General features: G+C 35.9%; 1 protein-coding gene across 1 annotated transcript in view; it reads right to left on the bottom strand.

The window, feature by feature from the left end:
• Positions 1-19,891, bottom strand: part of FUT9 (fucosyltransferase 9) — a 199,542-nt gene that overhangs the window by 178,800 nt on the left and 851 nt on the right. The window lies entirely within an intron of this gene.

The raw sequence follows: 19,891 nt of genomic DNA, 5'->3' as shown, positions 1-19,891 counted from the left end.
AGCTATTTAGTGCTAATATAGGATCTCTATTCTGAAGTGTAAATGTTCTGGTTCAAAACATATGAAAGAAATTTAAAACCATAAGTATTCATTTGCAGATGTCAGACTTGAACTTTTGTATTAAATATACCTAAAATTAAGATAATTTTTGAAGTCCTCCTGGGTAGATGCCATATTAGTCTTCAAAACTCTGAACTCCCGTATTTCCAAAATGACTTCTTAAAATGGAATAACTAAATGTATTAGAAGCATGGAAGATGTAGGGATTAAGGGATAAGAAGTAATCAAATAAAGTAAAGAGAAAATAAGGTTATGGGTGACAAAAGAGATAGCTATGAATGAACAGAGTAAGAATCTCATGCATAAATGCAGAATGACATTTACTGAGCAAAAAAAGAACAGTGGACAATGTAGGATGTTTTTAAAATTGTTCGTGCATCTTTTGTCATGCCATAATAGTCACTCAATCGTGCTCCATAATTAAATCAATATCACTCTCTCCCTCTCTCTTGAATATGTTATAGTAGTAGTGTCTCTTGGTATTCCAGAAAGTGTATAATATATTAAAAAAGATGGTTCACCATTGTATTTCCAATAAAGATTCCTTTAATAGCTCCATGACCTCATGTGAGCTAATTGCATCAATGATTATTCATTCCTCTCCTATCAGAACTTTTAGAAAACTGTAGTTCAATTGTCTATGCCCTCTAACTTAAGTCATTTGTTTATCTCCTTTTATCTAAGCTACTTGAGTAATGGGCAGTCACTGCCAAAACAGATTTTTCTTAAAAGTTGAAAAAGCAAGAAAAATAAGGCTAATTTCTCTTTTTTCATCTCTAGTTAAGAGTTTAGGTAACTTTCTTTGCACCCATTAGACAAGCATTCTGGGTTCAGTGCAAGACAGAATTTGGGTCGAGGGTGGCAATGGTGAAAGTGTGTAGATAATGGTTTCCCAACCACAGAACTCAATTGCCTCAGTGAATAGTAAGAGTCCGATAAAGAGCCAATCTGTTCTGTTGCACCTCAAATTGATTTATGTCAGTTTATTCATTTGCTAGTATAGGGCATTTATTTTGCACTGAAACATTCACATGCTAATTTAATAGATGTTTGTTGAATAAAGACAATAATTCAAGTGAATGATAGAAAATATGCACTGTTCTTATACTTTATAGTCCATTTAGGAATTGATTTATTATTTATCTTTTCTACTTTTTTTGCCCTGAAGATTTAATTTTATATGGGATATCATTTCCTAGGCAAAGCATAGACTATGTAAGTGGGTAATAGGGTTTTATAGTGCCTAACCATAGTATTGCATACAATTATCTTTTAATAAGAGTTATAATAATGATGTACTCTACTACTACTTTTAACAGTTACAATGATATATTTCTACCTATACCCATGTAGATGTAGAGATTGCTTCTACTCCTTGTCCTGTTCCATTGTGAGGGCTGATGTGCTTGAGGAAGGAGCTAAAGGACAAGAAGAATACACAAGAATCAAGAACTAGGATGGAAATAAGAAAATACTGGAAAAATACTAGAAACAAATCAGATTTACCCTGCTCATTGAGCTCCATATTCTCGTTTGCCCTCAACTTTCCTCTCTCTAGTTGAAAGTCTTTGTGTTTGTCTTTAAAGCAAATTTAGGACTTGACATTTCTGAACTTAGCATTTTTAAGTAAGTCAGACATGCATATGTGTCTGTGCATCTGTGCATATATTTACACAAGTGTGCATTTGTATGTAAATATATTTAGAAGTGTATGCATGTGTATTGCATTTGCATGTGAGTATATTTGCACATATACTTACACGTTTGGTAATTTGAGTTTGTATTCATATAAGTACATATATATGTGTGTGTATTCGAGTATCTACATATGTGTTTATATTTGGCATATCAGAAGAAAAATAAATTTGAGAAAGTAGATAGCTCATCTATAAAAGTGTTTGGTTTAAAAAAATAAACTTTCTAATATATTCTGGCTGGTTTATATCAATAAACTTTTTGTGTGCTTCAGGAGAATAAATTTTAGGATGAAGAGAAGGCGACCTTGGATAGTATTCCAGGGATCTGGACAATTTCCAGGCTAGGTTATTAATTGTGACTTGTATGTTTTCTGGATCCTGCTGTAGCAATTGAATAAGGAGTCATTTTCTTTTATAAGCAATTTTTATTCTATCTGTGGATTGCTATACTCAATTTTAGAGATGGCTCTGTATCACCAGCCAGAAAAATGCTTCTTTTCAATAGAAGTTCACTGTTTAGCAGCTTTAATTAATGATCAAGAAGTTTTCAATGAGTCTGAAAGGTGAGGTCAGGTAAGCTAAAAAGTATTATGATTACACTTTCTTCCATGAAATTCAGCATAATATATTAAAAAATATAGAACAAAGTTTAGCAATGGTTATGAAACCTCTAATAATAAATGGGCTTTCAATATTTTTCATACGCTCACTGGCAGAGTGGCTTGCTTTATAAACTTCTTTTTATCTGCATAAGATATAATTAATTATACAGAATTTCAAATCCCAATGTGAAGAGCTGAAAACCACATGGTAATTGTTCTTAATAGTTGGATTCTTTTCCTGGTTAGCAGCATAGCAACTTCTTTCTGGAATCACAACATTGTCGTGCTGAGTTGAACAGGATGCAAATCTGGCCTGAAGTTTTCTTACAATGACTATAAAAATATGTACTGTTCATCTACTCCTCAGGTTGTCATTAGGAATAAAAGCATATTATCTCAGTAGGATTCTGTTATCTCTCCAGTTACACAGCCTGCCTGCAGACAAGGCCCAGCTTAACCCAGGAACCTGAAATATTGTGAAGCCACATGCACATGGAGATAATAATGAAATGACTCCCAGTTTTCATACCTGTTTCAGAACAGGCACTTGGGAGTGAAGGAAACATGGATACATTTTATTGCCTGCTTTTACATATAGAAAGTTAGAGTACATTTCTTCTTACTATGTTTATTTTTAACATTGAAATTTCCAACATAGTTTTCACAGAATGAAGAGCTAATGAATTTTAGATTTATTGAGATATTAATATACAATATATAAGCATATCTGGGTATATTAATTTATTCTTCTTCCGTCTTTCTGTACTATTTACCATCTTTCTAGTTGTACCTTACTTTGCTACAAATTTAAGTGCATTATGAGAACAAAAATTACTGACAGAATAGTGTAAGAGACATGAAGTAAAGCAAGATCATTTATAAATTAAGTAATACAATTTAAAAATATATACCAGAAGCTTCTTTACAGTTATTAGGGATATACATCTAACTCTGAGCTTCCTAGAAACCATTGAAAGACAGAATTATTCATTCAATATGGTCAGTAATAAAATCAGCATGACTTCTCTGAAAAAGTGTGAGAAATATTTCTCTTGCAGATCATCATAGATGACCCTGTATGATATAGCGAACTGGATTTTATTGTATTGTATTGTATTGTATTGTATTGTATTGTATTGTATATATATTTTTTATTTATTTTTGAGGGAGGGGGAGGAACAGAGAGAGAGAGACAGAGGATCCAAAGCTCAGACAGCAGTGAGCTGGACTTGGGGCTCAAACTCAGGAACCGTGAGATCATTACCTGAGCCAAAGTCGGAGTCTCAACTGACTGAGCCACCCAGGTGCCCCCCTCTTTTCTTTTCTTTTTTTTTTTCAACATTTATTTATTTTCTGGACAGAGAGAGACAGAGCATGAATGGGGGAGGGGCAGAGAGAGAGGGAGACACAGAATCGGAAACAGGCTCCAGGCTCTGAGCCATCAGCCCAGAGCCCTACACGGGGCTCCAACTCACAAACCGCGAGATCGTGACCTGGCTGAAGTCGGACGCTTAACCGACTGCGCCACCCAGGCGCCCCCCCACTCTTTTCTTAATGATGGGATTTAAAAAAATAATATCCTTTTTTAAAATTTGATATGTTCCATAAGGGTCAATGTAGACTGAAAACAATGGTAAAGTATAGTTCTGTCAGATCAAGTCTGCAAGAGGTGAGAACAATGCATTCCTGATGTATAGGTTTCAAATTTACAACATCTAAAGTCACGGTTGGAAATTGGGAAGATATAGGCAAAGTTTGGCCACAGATCTATTGCATTTATCTAATCTTTTTTATTCCATTAGGGAACAGTACTTCTCAAACTAATTTCAGTGAAGCACCAGTTTTTGTTTTTTTTATAAATCTTCCCCTTCATTAATCAGTTTTTAAAAATATAATTATAAATAAATTATTAGAAAAAAATAAAGTTAAAAAATACTTAAAAATACAAGCCTGTATTTTCTTTTATTCAATTTAACAGACATAAATTACTTCCAGCTTGTTATAAAACTCTCTACATGTTTCCTCTCACTTTCTACATTTCTCAGGGTCCAGTATGAAACACTTTGAAAAACAATCTGGCCTACAAAACGTGCTTTGAGTAGCACCTTTGTATCCATGGATGCCCATCACTTCCATTACTCTACCTTCCCCCATGACCTTGTGTCTTACCCAAACCCACATTACTCATTTACATTGTGGGCTTGGCAACTGGGATTAGCTAAATTTTGGACCTTGGGGCAACAGTCAATTCTCCAAAAAATGCTAGTTCACATAAATAAGCTTTTAATGAAGACTAGATGAAGTGGGGCCAAAGTTATACTTCCTTTCAAGTTATAAGGGTTTAAATACTCTGTAGTACCGCCTAAGGATACACCATTTGTTAAATTTATTCATAGAAGGCAGTCACCCTAACTCTGCACGGAGGTAAGTTTATTATGAAGATCAAAGGAAATAATGTGCATCAACACTTTGGAATGATGTAAAATGCTATTTGCACAAACTATGTTATTTGTTCACATACCTGTACAAATGTTCAAATGGCAAGGAATTCAAAATAAGTGAAATAAACATTATTACACTGTGTATAATTCTGGAGGTATCATTGACATATATTCTACTTTTAGATGGGTTACAAAGCCCCAAATATATTGTTTCTATTGTGTTTTAGATAGTCAATTATCTTTTAGAGCAATTAAAACTTTTTAAAATCCTTGATATTTAATTTTATTTTTACCGTTACTGACGTTTCTCATGTTTTTAAGTAGATCCATGTTTTTATCTTGTATTTTTTTGTTTGTTTTAGAGAGAGAGCATGAGTCAGGGAGAGAGGCAGAGGCAGAGTGAGAGACAGAGAGAGAGGGGAGAGAGAGAAAGAGAGAGAGAATCTTAAGCAAGCTCCACACCCAGCAGAGAGCTTGATCTCACGAACTTTAGGTCATGATCTGATTTCTCAGGGCTCGATATTGTGACCTTGAAATCATGACCTGAGCTGAAATCAAGAGTTGGATGCTTAACTGACTGAGCCACCCAGGTACCTCTCTGTCTGGTATTTTATTTGTACCACATGAAAAACCTTTTTTTTTTCTTTCTTTCCTTTTTTTTTTTTAACATATGTGGACTTTGTATAGTTATCTTGTTTGGAGTTCCTTGACTTCTTGGATATGTGATTTCATGACTTTGATTATTCTTGTATTTATTTATTTTTGAGAGACAGAGAGAGATAGTGTGAGCAGGGGAGGGAGAGAAGGAGGGAGACAGAATCCAAAGCAGGCTCCAGGCTCCAAGCTGTCAGCACAGAGCCTGATATGGGGTTCAAACCCACGAACCGTGAGGTCATGACCTGAGCCGAAGTCGGACGCCCAACTGACTGAGCCACCTAGGGGCTCCATGACTTTCATTATTCTTAAAAAAATGTCAGGAAAAATCTAGTTCATTGCCTGTGTTTATAAAGAGAGTTTCTTCTATGTCTTCAAATATTTCTTTTGCTTGTTCTCTCTCTCTCTCTCTCTCTCTCGCTCTCTCTCTCTCTTTCCTTTTTCTAGAATTATATGTATAGTAGAACTTTGGATATTATCCCAGAAATCTTGGATTCTCTATTCTGATATTTTTATTTTTGTTTTCCTTTTACTCTTTTTGACTCTGTTTTTGTTTTTTTTTACTTTATTTTCAGTTTGTCTAATATTTAATGACCTGTCTTCAAGTTTACAGATTTTTTTTCTGTGAGATAAACTGAGTCAACTAATAAACACATTGAAGGAATCTGTGATCTGTGATAACATTTCCTTTTATTTCCAGCATCTTCATTTGAATCTTTCCTATAGTTTCCACTTTTCTGCTGAAATTCTCTATTAATGTGTATTGTTCATCTGTTCCATTAGGCCCTTTCACACATTAACTACAGTCATATTAAAGTCCCTATTTGATAATTCCAACTCTGGGTCATCTTTAAATCTGGCTTTCTCCATTGTTTTGACTTTTGACCATGGGTTCTTATTTCCTTGCATTTTTGTATAGCCTGTCATTTTTTATTCAATGCCAAACATCAAGTGTAAAACAACTGAAACTGATGAAAATTATTTATATCTGGACATGGGTCATGCCCCTTCTATGCTAAGCCCATTAGTTTGGGGGTCATTGAACTTATCTTGTTTGGTGAACTAAAGACTTCAATGTCCTCTAGAACTGCTTAGGATGGAAGCTGGGGGTTTGGAGAGGGTAGGATGTTGTGCCTTACCTACAGTGGTGGTGAATCCTCTACTCTGCACCTACTTTACTGAGGGAAGCTCCATCTTATGTTCTACCTGCTTCTAGTATTTCTTAGCAGCACCTGATGGAGGTCCATGTGAAGGCACTGGTGAGTTCAAAGTTCCCTTGGGTCAGGGATTACAGAGGTTCTACATTGTCATTCAACCCCCATTCAGTCTTTAGCAGTTTGTTAAAATTGTAGCTGCTTTCTTTTTAGCTACTTGTATGGTGATCAGGTATTCTTTTGTTCTCTTCCACATATGACACCATCCCCATGACCCATTTCTACATAGAGGAATCTACCCATGGGTTAGCAATTCTGGATATTTGTTTGCATTATAAACTCAGCTTTCTGATGGGTTCAAGAAAAGTTATGAGTTTGTAGTTCACCTGGGTCTTTCTTATTGTTCAGGTGGGATATATGCTCTTTTCAGCTTTCTTTGTTCAGCCAAAGTAGAAAAAGAATTTTTCACTTCCTGAGTTTTAATTCTTGGGGGAAAGTTTTACACCACACTAACCTAATAATAGTACAAAATTTATTTTCAAGTATCTACTTAATATTGTCATGAAAAGTATGATTTTAATTAGTTCTTCAGTGCTCACTATCTGCTGCTTGCTTCTTGCATTACTATATGCTATTTTGAAAAATCCAAAATTCTCCTAGTGGCCTGGAAGAATGAATGTCACTTGTTAATTATACAATTGGAAAGCACACTTACTTCATCTGTTACAAACTAAAATGATTATGTCTTTTCAAATTATTAAGTATGGAGAAAACATAGCACTTTCTGAATGAAAATTTATGGTGCCAGTGTTTTAGGGATTTCTACATATTATCTAATTCTACATTCACAATAATTATGCAAAATTTTTACATAATGGGAAAAAGATTCGTAGAGATACTAAGAAATTTGACTTCAGTCTCAGCTAGTAAACAGTCAGATGGAGATATAAACCCAGTTATGTCTGATTACAGACAGATATATGCTTTTCCTCTATATAGTGCAGTGTTTCCATAGAAGCCTAATTATAACAGACAATTATTTGTTTTTATCAGTCTATACGTTGCTGCTTTGTCCCTACATTGTTTTCATATTATTCTATTGTTCAATATATTTGTATTTTCCTTTGTTTGTTCAAGCTTGCCACTGTCATGCTCCAAACAACCCAAAGTCATTTCCTTCCATCTTCCCATAAAACCTTATCTGTCTTGTATCTATTTCAGTCCAAACGTTTTATCTTCCTAAATAACATATATTTCATTGGTTCTGAAGTACTCATTAATGTAGCATGGCACATTTGTAGAGACAAAATGGTCACCAAAGACCTGTTTAGTATGAAGAAAATAGTAAAAATCTGGTTAATCAAAATTCAGAATTTAGAATTCTTAAATTTTCAAATTGGCTCTGGAACAAAACCAGAAAACCACAGCCCCTGAATTGAAATGAAATTGCAGCTAGCCCATGAACAACCAGCAAACACAACGAGAACCAGAGAGCCCGTCATTTCATCTGATTCTTCAAGTACATGGCACAGAAGGTAGCTGACCCTTGGAGAAAGACTTTTGTTCATGTGTTTTGTTTTTAGAACATGAGTAAGCAATAGGATGCAGAATAAATTGAAAAATTGGAGAAAAAGGCAGGGGAGAAATGCACCAGATTTCAGAGTTGGCAGCACTGGTTATAACAATAGTGGCCGATGTGGGGCAGGGATACAAAACGCAAAGGTTGGCATGCATGGGCAGCAGATGTCTGAACACCAGGGGAAAAAAAACCACTATGACAAAGAAATGAAGAAAACAGCACCTGTGCATCAGGGCAAAAGGTGAAAGGGAGGTATGCTCATCCTTAGTCTAACACTTTGATAAAGGGGAAAAGTCAAAGGCTTTGAAATTTCTAACTGAGGGTTAAAAGAGAAAGCTGTCCTAGATAATATAATCAATAATATTGATAATTTTGATAATTGAAACTTTTGATAATTGATCAACTTTTGATAAAACTTTTGATAATTGAACAAGGGCTTGGATTGTATTTTTATGATTCTCTCATCAATTTTTAAAAGTATACAAGCTATAAAATTTTAAGATTTCACATTGAATATGAAATAATTGTAAATGCTTCAGGATGTCACAAAACAGAAGAAGCATCGGAATTTGGATATTTAACATGGCTATCAGCAAACCAGTGGCCATTCAGAACTCTTAAAGATTATTCCAGCTCAAATATTCTGCATATCTTTGGTTCATTTATTCCTTATGGGAGGCAATTTTCTAAAAAATCCAAAGGTAAGTTCAGTGTTAATCGGCATTGCTACCTTTTGTTCACCTGCATAAATATTGGCCCACCATGCATCAATCGGGGAACTAGGCACTAGGCTTTTGAAGATTAGTAAGAAAGCAGCTTCAGAGTAAATCAGTGGGGGGAAACACATATAAACATATCATGCCAGTGTGATGTTGTAAAGTCATAATATGGTACAGATGAGCCTGGGCATTACACCAACACAGAGAAAGGCATGTGTCTCAGCGTGGGTTGTGGGAGATGCATATTAGAGAAGATAATAGCTATGCTCAGTCTTGAAGAAACAGTCTACAATTAAGGAAAATAAAATAGCTATAAGCCTTTTTCTGCTGATTATTTGAAAAAGTTTAAGCTCCCTTCAAACTGTAAAATAATGGAGGAACATTAAGGCTGTGGGAAACATGAATATACCCCATTTTTGTTTAATGGTTTTTATTTATAATCTACTATAATTACATAAAATAGACATTTCTTATATCCTGTGGTTTGGACTCAAGTTTTAACTTCCTACATAGAAATGCTCAATCTTTAAATCTGTCCTCCATTATATAACTACAGTCTATAGACCATAACCCAAATATTCAGTAGCAACTAATTAACAGTCTAATGTTGCACTTGAAATACAATATATTGCTTTAGATTTTCCTTCTTAATTTCTGTCTTAGTGAGAGATTCATCAGTCTCAGATTGTACATGTTTAAAGCATTAGATCATTAGGAAGTAGCAAGGATAAATATATATCATACCATAGATAAAGAGCATATCAAAACAAGCACTTATTGAAATCTTCTGTCATTGTTAGGAGACAATTTCCCATGGGTCGATCACATTTCTGCACATCTTATGAAAGAAGCACTGGTTTCTTTTTGTTCTGAACTTTTTCTTAATGTTTATTTATTTATCTTTGAGAGAGAGAAAGAGCATGAGCGAGGGTGGGGCAGAGAGAGAGGGAGAGAATGAATCCCAAGCAGGCTCCATGCTCAGCACAGAGTCTGACACAGGGCTTGATCTCACAAACCATGAGATCATGACCTGAGCCAAAATCCAGAGTCTGCTGTTCATGAGCCACCCAGGCACCCCCTGAACTTCTTTTAAAAGATGTTTGTAGAGCAAATAACCTCAGAAGATAGTACTGGTATCTCTTTCTAGAGTAAAAGGAGACATACTTATTATCCATTATGAAGGTTTTGCATTCCTTAAGTTCAGGATCCCTTTCTTGAAATGTTTAACTCTGGTCTCCTTGGTGTTGCCTTGTGGAAACTAGAGCTTAGGGAACTATTGCAAAAATGCTGAAACCCTTGCTACTGCTATTGCTGTGAATAATAAATTGTCCTTTATCTCTGACCCTAATGTCTTCTGCCAGCATCCATGAATCTGTGGCAGGTTCTCAGGTCAGTTTAAATGCAGAGTAGTATCTCAAACTCTTCAGGGTTTTTGATAATTTTGGTAGTAAGGATGGGATGTTGACAGAGACAAGGCTTTTTTTTTCCTTGAAAAGGAAGGATGAGGGCCTTGCAGGTCCATTAATGGGATTTGAAGGAAGACTGTGGGAATCTGTAGTAAATTATATAATCAACTGGGCAATAATGGTCCTCCACTTTTTTTGCTTGTTAATCAAGAAGAATAAGGGAGGTCGGGTAAGCTAAGTAACAGGAAATAGGTTAAAATACAGATTCCAAATGCTGTTCTGTTGTTAATTCTCCTCCAGGTTGAAGGACTTTCTTGCCAATCTGGTGGCCAGCCTCTGATCTGTGGCACAAGTTACAACTAACATTAAGATTAAGATTTGTACTGGATAGGCAGAGAGTTGCCTCCTATTTCAGGGATGAACACATACATTGAGTATGAAAGGGAGAATGCCATAACAGAACCCAAGTGAATCATTAGAACATTGGTTCACATGAGAAAGAAGAAGGCATGGAACACATTGTTTATTAAGGAATAATGGTTGTCTTATGGCTATACCTCTCCTTCATTCTATCAGGCTAAATAGATTCATTTGGAGTAACAGTAAAATCACTCAGTTATTTGTTGTTGTTGTTTATTTGTTTGTTTGTTTGTTTGTTTGTTTTACAGGGAGTGCTGGTTGCTATAAGGGAGTTTTAACTTTCTTGGGGAGATTTTGCAAAGATAGAAAAACTCCTTTGGTAAACCATAAATGAGGCTTTGACCAGTATTTGAACTCTTACTGTCCTGGATTGAGTTTAGAATTCTGATGAAGAATTAGAAAGAGAATTAGAAAGAGATCCAAAGAAATCAAGATAAATTCTTGAAGTCTCCACCACTGTTAAGGAAAGCCATTCCCTTATGTTAAAACCCAGCCCCAATGTTAAAACCATTAAAATTTTAGAGATGCTTTCTAGACAAAGGGGAAGCTAATTCCCCAAATTAATATGGAGTCCTTAAAGAGGGTCACCAGTCTGTGAGCCAAGACTGAGTCAGAGATTGACTAGCAAAAAAATTCTGTGTGGTTATGGTTTCTGAATCCAAGGATTTCCAAGGCTGAAATAGATGATGTTGGTCAGCCACACAGCCTTGAGGGCCTCATATCAGCTGTAAGGGCCTTACTCCCCCACATACAGAGTATTGAATGGACCAAAAATATTCAAAGTTCATTTGGTTATGCCATAAGCTATTGCCACATCATTTGAAACTGAAAATACACATGAAGTCTCTCTCCTTTCCTGTTCCCTGATTCCTCTCTGCCCCTCTACTTTGACCTATGATTTAGAGTGAGACATAAATTAAAAATAGAACTACCCTATGACCCAGCAATTGCACTACTAGGTATTTATCCAAGGGATACAGGAGTGCTGTTTCAAAGGGACACATGCATCCCAGTGTTAATAGCAGCACTATCAACAATAGCCAAAGTATGGAAAGAGCACAAATGTCCATCGATGGATGAATGGATAAAGAAAATGGGGTATATATATATACAATCAGTATTACTTGACAATCAAAAAGAATGAAATCTTGCCATTTGCAACTATGTGGATGGAACTGGAGGGTATTATGCTAAGTGAAATTAGTGAATCAAAGAAATACAAATATCATATGACTTCACTTATATGGGGATTAGGATACAAAGCAGATGAACATAAGGGAAGAGAAGCAAAAATAATATAAAAACAGGGAGGAAGACAAAAACATTAAAGAGTCTCAAATATGGAGAACAGGGGGTTGCTGGAGGGGTTGCAGGAGGGGGGATGGGCTAAATGGGTAAGGGGCGTTAAGGAATCTACTCCTGAAATCATTGTTGCACTATATGCTAACTAACTTGGATGTAAATTTAAAAAAAAATAAATCAAACAAAAATTAAATAAATAAATAAATAAATAAATAAATAAATAAATAAAGTGAGACATAATTAGAAGTCAAGGTATCCTTATCCCTACCTGATACATATATATCCAACAGAGTATGCTAGAAATTTCAAGTGGAAGGGGAAATCAAACTTTTACATATGTGTTGGATTTGAATACTCAAGTCACTTTCTCACCTGGATCTATAGAATAGTCAGATCTAGCTAATGGCATTAAAGCAGAGTTCAATGGAAAAGGAAAGCTAACATGACCTTGTGAATAGAAACTTTGGGGCCAACTTAATGTGCTATTTTCTTGTTTTTACCTTTGACTGTATGGTAAAAATCAATGTGTTAAATGCTTATATTTCATCGCCCATTAAAGTGCCTGAGAAGATTACTACAGTTGGGTAAGGCCACATGTAGAGAAGTGTTAATAGAACATGCAAATCACTTTCTAGTCTTCTTTCTGTTTCTTCCCAGATGGTCCACCAACAAAACCAGTATAAAATCCCAGGACAAGAAAAGGAAATCACAGCTCTGATTACACACCTGAAGACCACATGGGTAGTACAAGATGCAATATCTTAACAGAACAGCTCAATATGAATAATGAAAAAGACAGAACTGGAAGCTCAGAATGGATTATCCCTAACTGTTCATGTAACTGAATTCATTGCACAGACTAAACAATTTCTATACTACACTGGACTGTGTCAATGCCTTCTTTTGTATCCTGTTGGCCCCCAAGGACAATGATAAACTCATATTCATGTGTCATGACCATGGATACACATTTGCAGTAACTCCCCACGTTACAACAGGTTATCTCCAGGGGTAGCTGAATTCCTCAGCCATTTGCCATCAGTAGGTTGGCAGTATGAATGCCTCTACCCTCCGCTGCACAAAACTTTAACTACATAATGATATCCTGTTTATGACAAAGTCAGAAGCTTCCATCAGCAATGTCTTGACTGTGGTGTTTTCATACACACACACACACACACACACACACACACACACACACACACAAATTAAAGTGACTGATAAACCCTGACAGAATTCAGGACTCTGCTTATCAAATAAGGTTTCTTGGGACTATATGGGCAGATTTGTATTATTTAATCCATCTGGCAGTCAAAGAAAAACCCCTAGTCTATTCAACTCCAACCAACAGAAAAGGTGCCCAGCATCTTACTAGAATCTGTGGGTACTGGAGACAGTATGTAACTCACTTGGATATATTACTTGGACTTTCATATCAGCTAATCCAAAAATTGGCATCCTTTGACTGAGGTCCTAGCCCATACTCTGTGTTGGAAGTTGTCAAGTAAGCTGTGGCATAGTCTCTACATTTGGTGTCCCACATTCCTAATAAATCTGTGAAATACAGGCCTCTGTGACTAACAATATTGCTGACAAAAGCCTCTGGAAAAGGCAGACAGCCTCTACTTGCAAGTGTCCCTCGGCACTTTGGATTGGTCACCTCCCTATCATGCAGGGAACATATCATTTTGGGGTGAGTCAACTCACACTCAATGACTAACAATGTGAGACAGGGTTCTGTAGACCTCATTTATCAAATGGAAATGGTAATGGTATATTCAAGCTCCCAGCTTGCCTGGCTCCTGTGGCATCTCTGTTTTACATGAAAAAATGGCTCTCCCAAACTGCTACAAGGGTCCTAAATTTAACACTGCTGAATCTGCCATCCCCCGCCAGACAGCTCTGACCGTGATTTGATCTATGATTTGATCTATTCCCCTTAATCTTGGCAAAAAAATGTATTAGAAACAGCAAGGGATGGCCCCAGTTTCTGAATTTTCCATGTAAATACCTGTCAACACCTCTGGATGTTTTTTCCACTCCTATTTCTGTAAGTATTGCTTAGCCATTCAGTGGGTCAGACAAATGCCAGCTATTGATGTGGACAAATAGGACAAGTTAAATTGACTGCCCTCATGTAGTCCCTCCAAAACAAGTTCTAGTATCAATTATTCATGCTTAATTTAGAAAGTAAAATCTCAGACCCTTTATGGGTCTCTAAAGTCAGCAGGAATTAGCTATTGAAACAGCCAGTTGTCTCCTACAGGTCAAAGCACAAAGCCATCATTATCACTAACAGCCCTATGTCCCTTTCTATCACACAGCCATACCTGCTCAATAAATGTTCATTATTAGAGTAAATAGGACACAGGAACTTAAAATTACCTCTTTAAATTTAAATATATTTTGCTAAAGCAGTTTGTAAATGTTCATTGTTGCATAGATATTACATATATTGATCACTATCTCCATTTCTTTCCTCTTTTGTACATTTCCCATAGAATTTTCCTTGAAGGTTTAGGTTTCTTAAAAGACAAACTTGGTATTTCAGACTTATGTTAAAAGTGTATATTCAGTTACATTTCCTTAAAAACTTACCTACTGACCATGAAGACTGAATCAACCATTGGCTTCATTAGTATGGGACCATCTATATTTGTTCTTAATAATACGCAAGTATCAAACATCTTTGTCAGAGTTAAAATTAATATGGGAAGCAATGAAAACATATGCTTTTTTAAGAACATAGATTATTTTTTTGCCAAGACTTAGTCATGGCAAACCTCCATCAATTTTGGCAAGGCATATTAAGACTAAGTATAGTCTTTTTGATTTTTTTTCTTTGGACATCCTTGTTCAGTAACATGGTGGCTATCGTAGGTTAAGGCTAGCTGGTGTCCTATCACTCTTTTTTCTGTTTGTTCTTATCTGTCTCTCCAATTATACTGTAAGTTGATTGAGGGCAGGACCTATATCACATTCGTCCTGTGTCTGTAGTTATGACTTCAGTTCTTCCCGTACAGTAGGCCCTCAATAAGTGGAGGCTGAACTATATTCCAAAGAAATTAGGTTATGGGAGCCTTATGAATGTAGTCATTTTTTTCAGTTAAATCCATGTCTTAGTTGGTTTAAAGAAGGCCATTTTCTAAGACAAGGCTTTCCCCTCAGCTTTTTTTTTTAAGTTTATTTATTTTGAGAGAGAGAGAATGCACGTGCACATGAGCTGAGGAGGGGCAGAGAGAGAGAGTGAGAGACAGACAGAGAGAATCCCCAACAGGCTCCACACTGTCAGCACAGAACCTAGTGTGGGGCTCGAACCCACGAACCCTGAAATCATGACCGGAGCTGAAACCAAGAGTTGGAGCAGGCTTAACCGACTGAACAACCCAGGTGCCCCTCCCCTCAGCTTTTGAACCAGACACACAGCAGTCCGAAATCACAGATTCTTGGAACTTCAATTAACCCAGGCACACGTAGACAACACAGTATTCTTCCATGTAATGTCATTGAGAAATCAGTCTATATTACTATGTTGCTCCTCCTAGGTGAGACAGCACCGATAAGGCACCATCACCAAGAATACATTTGAAAGTTTATCTTTTACCCAGTAATGATGATGGTTTCCCATTGATTTAGTCATTTATTTTCACTGATCTGTCTGATCAGTGGCGAGAAAGATAAAAGTGCTAGGATTTTCAGTTGCAGGCTTGGAACTTTGTGAAACAAATTTATCTTCCCTGACCATCTGAACTATTCACAGGCTAGAGTGACAAAACAAAACAAAACAAAACAAACACAAAAAGTTTGTGTGTGGATACATAAACCTTCTCTGTGATCACAAAAAGACTGAATATAGGGAGAGATGAAACTATATGTTTATTTCACCTGTTTTACTTAGGGAAACCAAAATCTGTTTTTAGGAATATTTTTCAATGAACTATCTATTAAAAGTTAAAAGGGAAGTATCCAGGAAATTAAAGAAATCTTATGGGTGTAGAATTTATGATGAAAGTTAAGCAAAAATGTTAAAATGTTTTTATGTGAACCAATAACAGTTAAATTTTCAAAACACTTCCCAAGCTTTAACCTGAAGGTGGAAAAGACTGAGCAGAAAAATATTACTTTCAACTGTGATGGTCACAGGACTGGGCATTCCCTGAAGAAGCACAGACTCATTTCACAACTTTCAGTGTTCTTTAATACTCAAACTGATTTTTCCCTGATAACCTTAAAATAAAATCAGAGGGGAAATTGATTTTTATTTTATAGAAAGATTTACGGCATGGGGTCAGGAGACCTGGATTCTAATTCTGTTCCTATTAACTATTTAAAAACCTTGCGTAAGGTATAGTAAAATGATGAGAATGGAGTGCCCTCTACATCCTCCAATTGATATCTAAAGTCTGTGTTTCCTTCCCTTAAAAATGCCAAACATTCTCTTTGCAGCTACATGAATAAAAATGAATTTCACACAGTCACATGTTAAATCACAGAATCTAAATGTTTCTTTTCTGCAAGAATTTCAATTGTTTCATTGATCTTATGAGAGTATCACTTTTTTTGTCAATATATGAAATTTATTGTCAAATTGGTTTCCATACAACACCCAGTGCTCATCCCAAAAGGTGCCCTCCTCAATACCCATCACCCACTCTCCCCTCCCTCCCACCCCCCATCAACCATGAGAGTATCACTTTGAAAGCATTATTAAACTCTGGTTAAATCATCATGCTAGTTGCGAAATATTCATTTTGCTTATTTGTTGTTTGAGAATTTTTGGTTAAATATTCCTTCCCCTATGGAATAAAGATGGAAAACAGCCATATGTAAACATTGATGTAATAATTTGATATGTACAAGTAAAATATGAGGATTATTTTGAATTCATAAAATTTGAGGCATTTAATGATATGCAGATCCTTGTGAATTATAAATAAAAAAGCAAAAATCCATAAAAATTGAATATATATGGGTATATAAACAGAAAAATATAAACGATATATATTAAGCTATAAAAATATTTTATGTAGTTATCCCTCAATGGAATCTTCTACCCTTCATAGAACACTAAAGAAAGCACTTGGCTCTTTATTTAATATAATTTTAGGTGTGTGAACATTTGCGTTTTCCTTATTTCAAGGTTTTGTTTTTAAATTTGTCTAAAATATTATTTAGGTCAATTAGTTGACATAAAACAGTTTGGCTATAATCCCCAGGTTTTACTGAATAAAATAGATGAGCCACTTCATTAAAAAAAAAAAAAGGGAATTGTTATTGCTGTAATTAAGGAAACATTTCTTAAAATCCAAGTTGGAAAAAAGCTATTATCCCAAATACCAAAATAACAGAACCTGTATTTAGTTACCTTTACTTGAGTAAAGAATTTAAACAAGTATCCTTAGATTTTTATCCTTTCTCTCTCCCTTCTTGCATGCTTTCTCTTCCTCAACACAACCCCACACACACTACACAAGGCCAAAAAATGGTTTCACATACAGCATTCAAATAATATAATCTATTGGTGAAATAATCTAGATCATTTCCGCAGTTTTAAATTTCCTAATACCAATTTTTTAATCTCTCTTTACCATTGTAAACATTTACTGTAGACCTATCCCATCCTCTAGGTGGCACATAATTGTGAGCAATAGAAGATACAACTTAATGATATTGAAAGGTGTGCCATTCAAATATTGGTATGCCTTGTTTCCCCAAGTGTTAGATTTAGATGTTTTGCAAAATATTAAAAATGACAATGACTTGAAATTTAGGCAGATCCTGAGTTCCAGTTAATCAAGAGTTCCTGAAATTCCTGCCAGAATGTATGGCAGATTGATTACTTGCATTTTCATAGCCAATTCTGAGACCATTTTAATATTGCATGTATATAAATAAGCATTTATCCACGCAAAAGGTGTGTGGAGACATTTCTGATATTGTTTAGAATTTGACATTAATTAGAATTATGTTAGCATAATCACTTGAACTTATCATTTATACAATTTTGGACAATAACTGATCAAAGTCATCATTGCTCCTTGCTTTCCTTTTCATTCAATTGGGTGTATCTTTTCCAATACAGATTCAATGTTGTTGGACACGTTGCATACAGTAAGCATCCACTGTTATAAAACAGTAAAAGCATTAAAAGGAAAAAAAATGATCTTTTGATTCAGCTCATAACTTATCTACCATCTATCCACTTCATATGACCACATGTGCATATTTGTAGTAATTGTAAGTTTTAAAACTTGTTTTTGAATATTCTTCTTAGTCGAGCATTAAGTTTAAACAACCAAAACTTCTAAATTTAGAAAACCAACAATAAAGTCATTACTCATAGCTCCTCCTGACTTTAGATGCAGCTCTCCACAATTACTTAAAAGCATTGCTTGTTAGTGACTTGCTCACTGCATTTCTGCCCATGTCACAGAAAAAGAGAAATAAAGTCTCAGATACAGTTTGAGTTAAAACAATTTTTTTTAAATGTTGACATTGGGTAAGGGAAGCTTTTAAGGCAATCCTCACTAGACAAATTCTCTAAATAATTGCTCAACTTTTCCCTTGTATTTCTTGTGTAGGCAGAGATTTGCTAGTTTAAAGTGAGGAAACATCTCTCTGCATCAACTACAAGAGCAAGAAAGCCAATTTAATTTTTATTTCTCCAAAATCAGTTAAAATAATAATGATCACGTTACCAGGAAATTCATATTCACACACCACACACTCAAATGGGGCACCTTTTAAAGTTTCTGACATTTATTTCTGAATACTCTTGTCTGCATGAATTAGGGCACAAAGGTCTATGACCATCAGTTCTATAAAGTAAAATATGCTGAAGTTAATATGTTTTCATCACTTCTTTGCAAAACTGAATCATAAATTGTGTGCGAGTAGTTTTGTTTTTAAGATTTCAAAACATGGGGAACTTTAGTATTTAAATCCTTCATCTCCCTCATATTCATTCATTGAACACAACTCTCTGTTTTCCCTCAAGCCAACTAGAGATACTAAAACGTTAAACATGGTTCCAGAAGAAAGGGCAGCTGCCCTAAGAAAACTTCTACAGAAAGACTGGATTCGAAGATACAACACAACATCTGCGCTCAGATCATGCAGGAGCTTTTCAGCACACGTTTTCTGATCTCACTATATCCCACTCTCAGCCATTAAACCTAAAGAAAAATAAGGGCTCTGTCTTATTGCAAAGCCAAAGGTTTTAAAGGGTGAGTTTTGTGCCACTCTCCTCTCCTTCAAGGAAAAGCTCCTTATCCTCAAGAGTTGCTGATAGTGTCGTTGCTGAAGAAGATTCATCACCCAGTCAGGTGCATGGTTCTCAACCTGAAACTAAGACCAGTTTCGGGAGAACAGGTACAATAGAGGCGTTCCCCGTGTCAGCTAAGAAGCCTCTAAAAATGAACAGAACAAATTTGAGCAGCGTAAATAGGTGTGTTCTTTTAAACAACAATAACAAAAAAGTTTAGTCGCAAAAGGTTGTGTGTGTGTGTGTGTGTGTGTGTGTGTGTGTGTTTTATTTTGGTTTTTGTCTTTCCGTTTTCAGGCTTGATCAGATCAGACCCTAAACAGCCCAGGTGCTAAGAAACAAAGTAACTGTACACAAGCCAGGATCAGCGTTGTGCCAGTTCCCGGAGGTGACTGTCAGAAAAGCAGACAGAAAAGAGGCACCATCGTGTCGAGGGAATGAGGTCAGAAATCACCCGGTGGACCATTCGCTCTGCGAAGGAATACGGCGGGACAGTGGGGCTCGCGAGCCAGGCAGGCTTTGTAAAAGGAGAGAAGGTGGGTCAGAGGCGGACTTTGAGGAGAAGGCTTTGTCAGGAGCGAGACCCGGTGAAG

Source organism: Prionailurus bengalensis, chromosome B2 (assembly GCF_016509475.1).
Source record: "Prionailurus bengalensis isolate Pbe53 chromosome B2, Fcat_Pben_1.1_paternal_pri, whole genome shotgun sequence".
Taxonomy (NCBI): Eukaryota; Metazoa; Chordata; class Mammalia; order Carnivora; family Felidae; genus Prionailurus; species Prionailurus bengalensis.
Note: the sequence above shows the minus strand (reverse complement) of the source record. Positions and strands in the feature narration are given on the sequence as shown.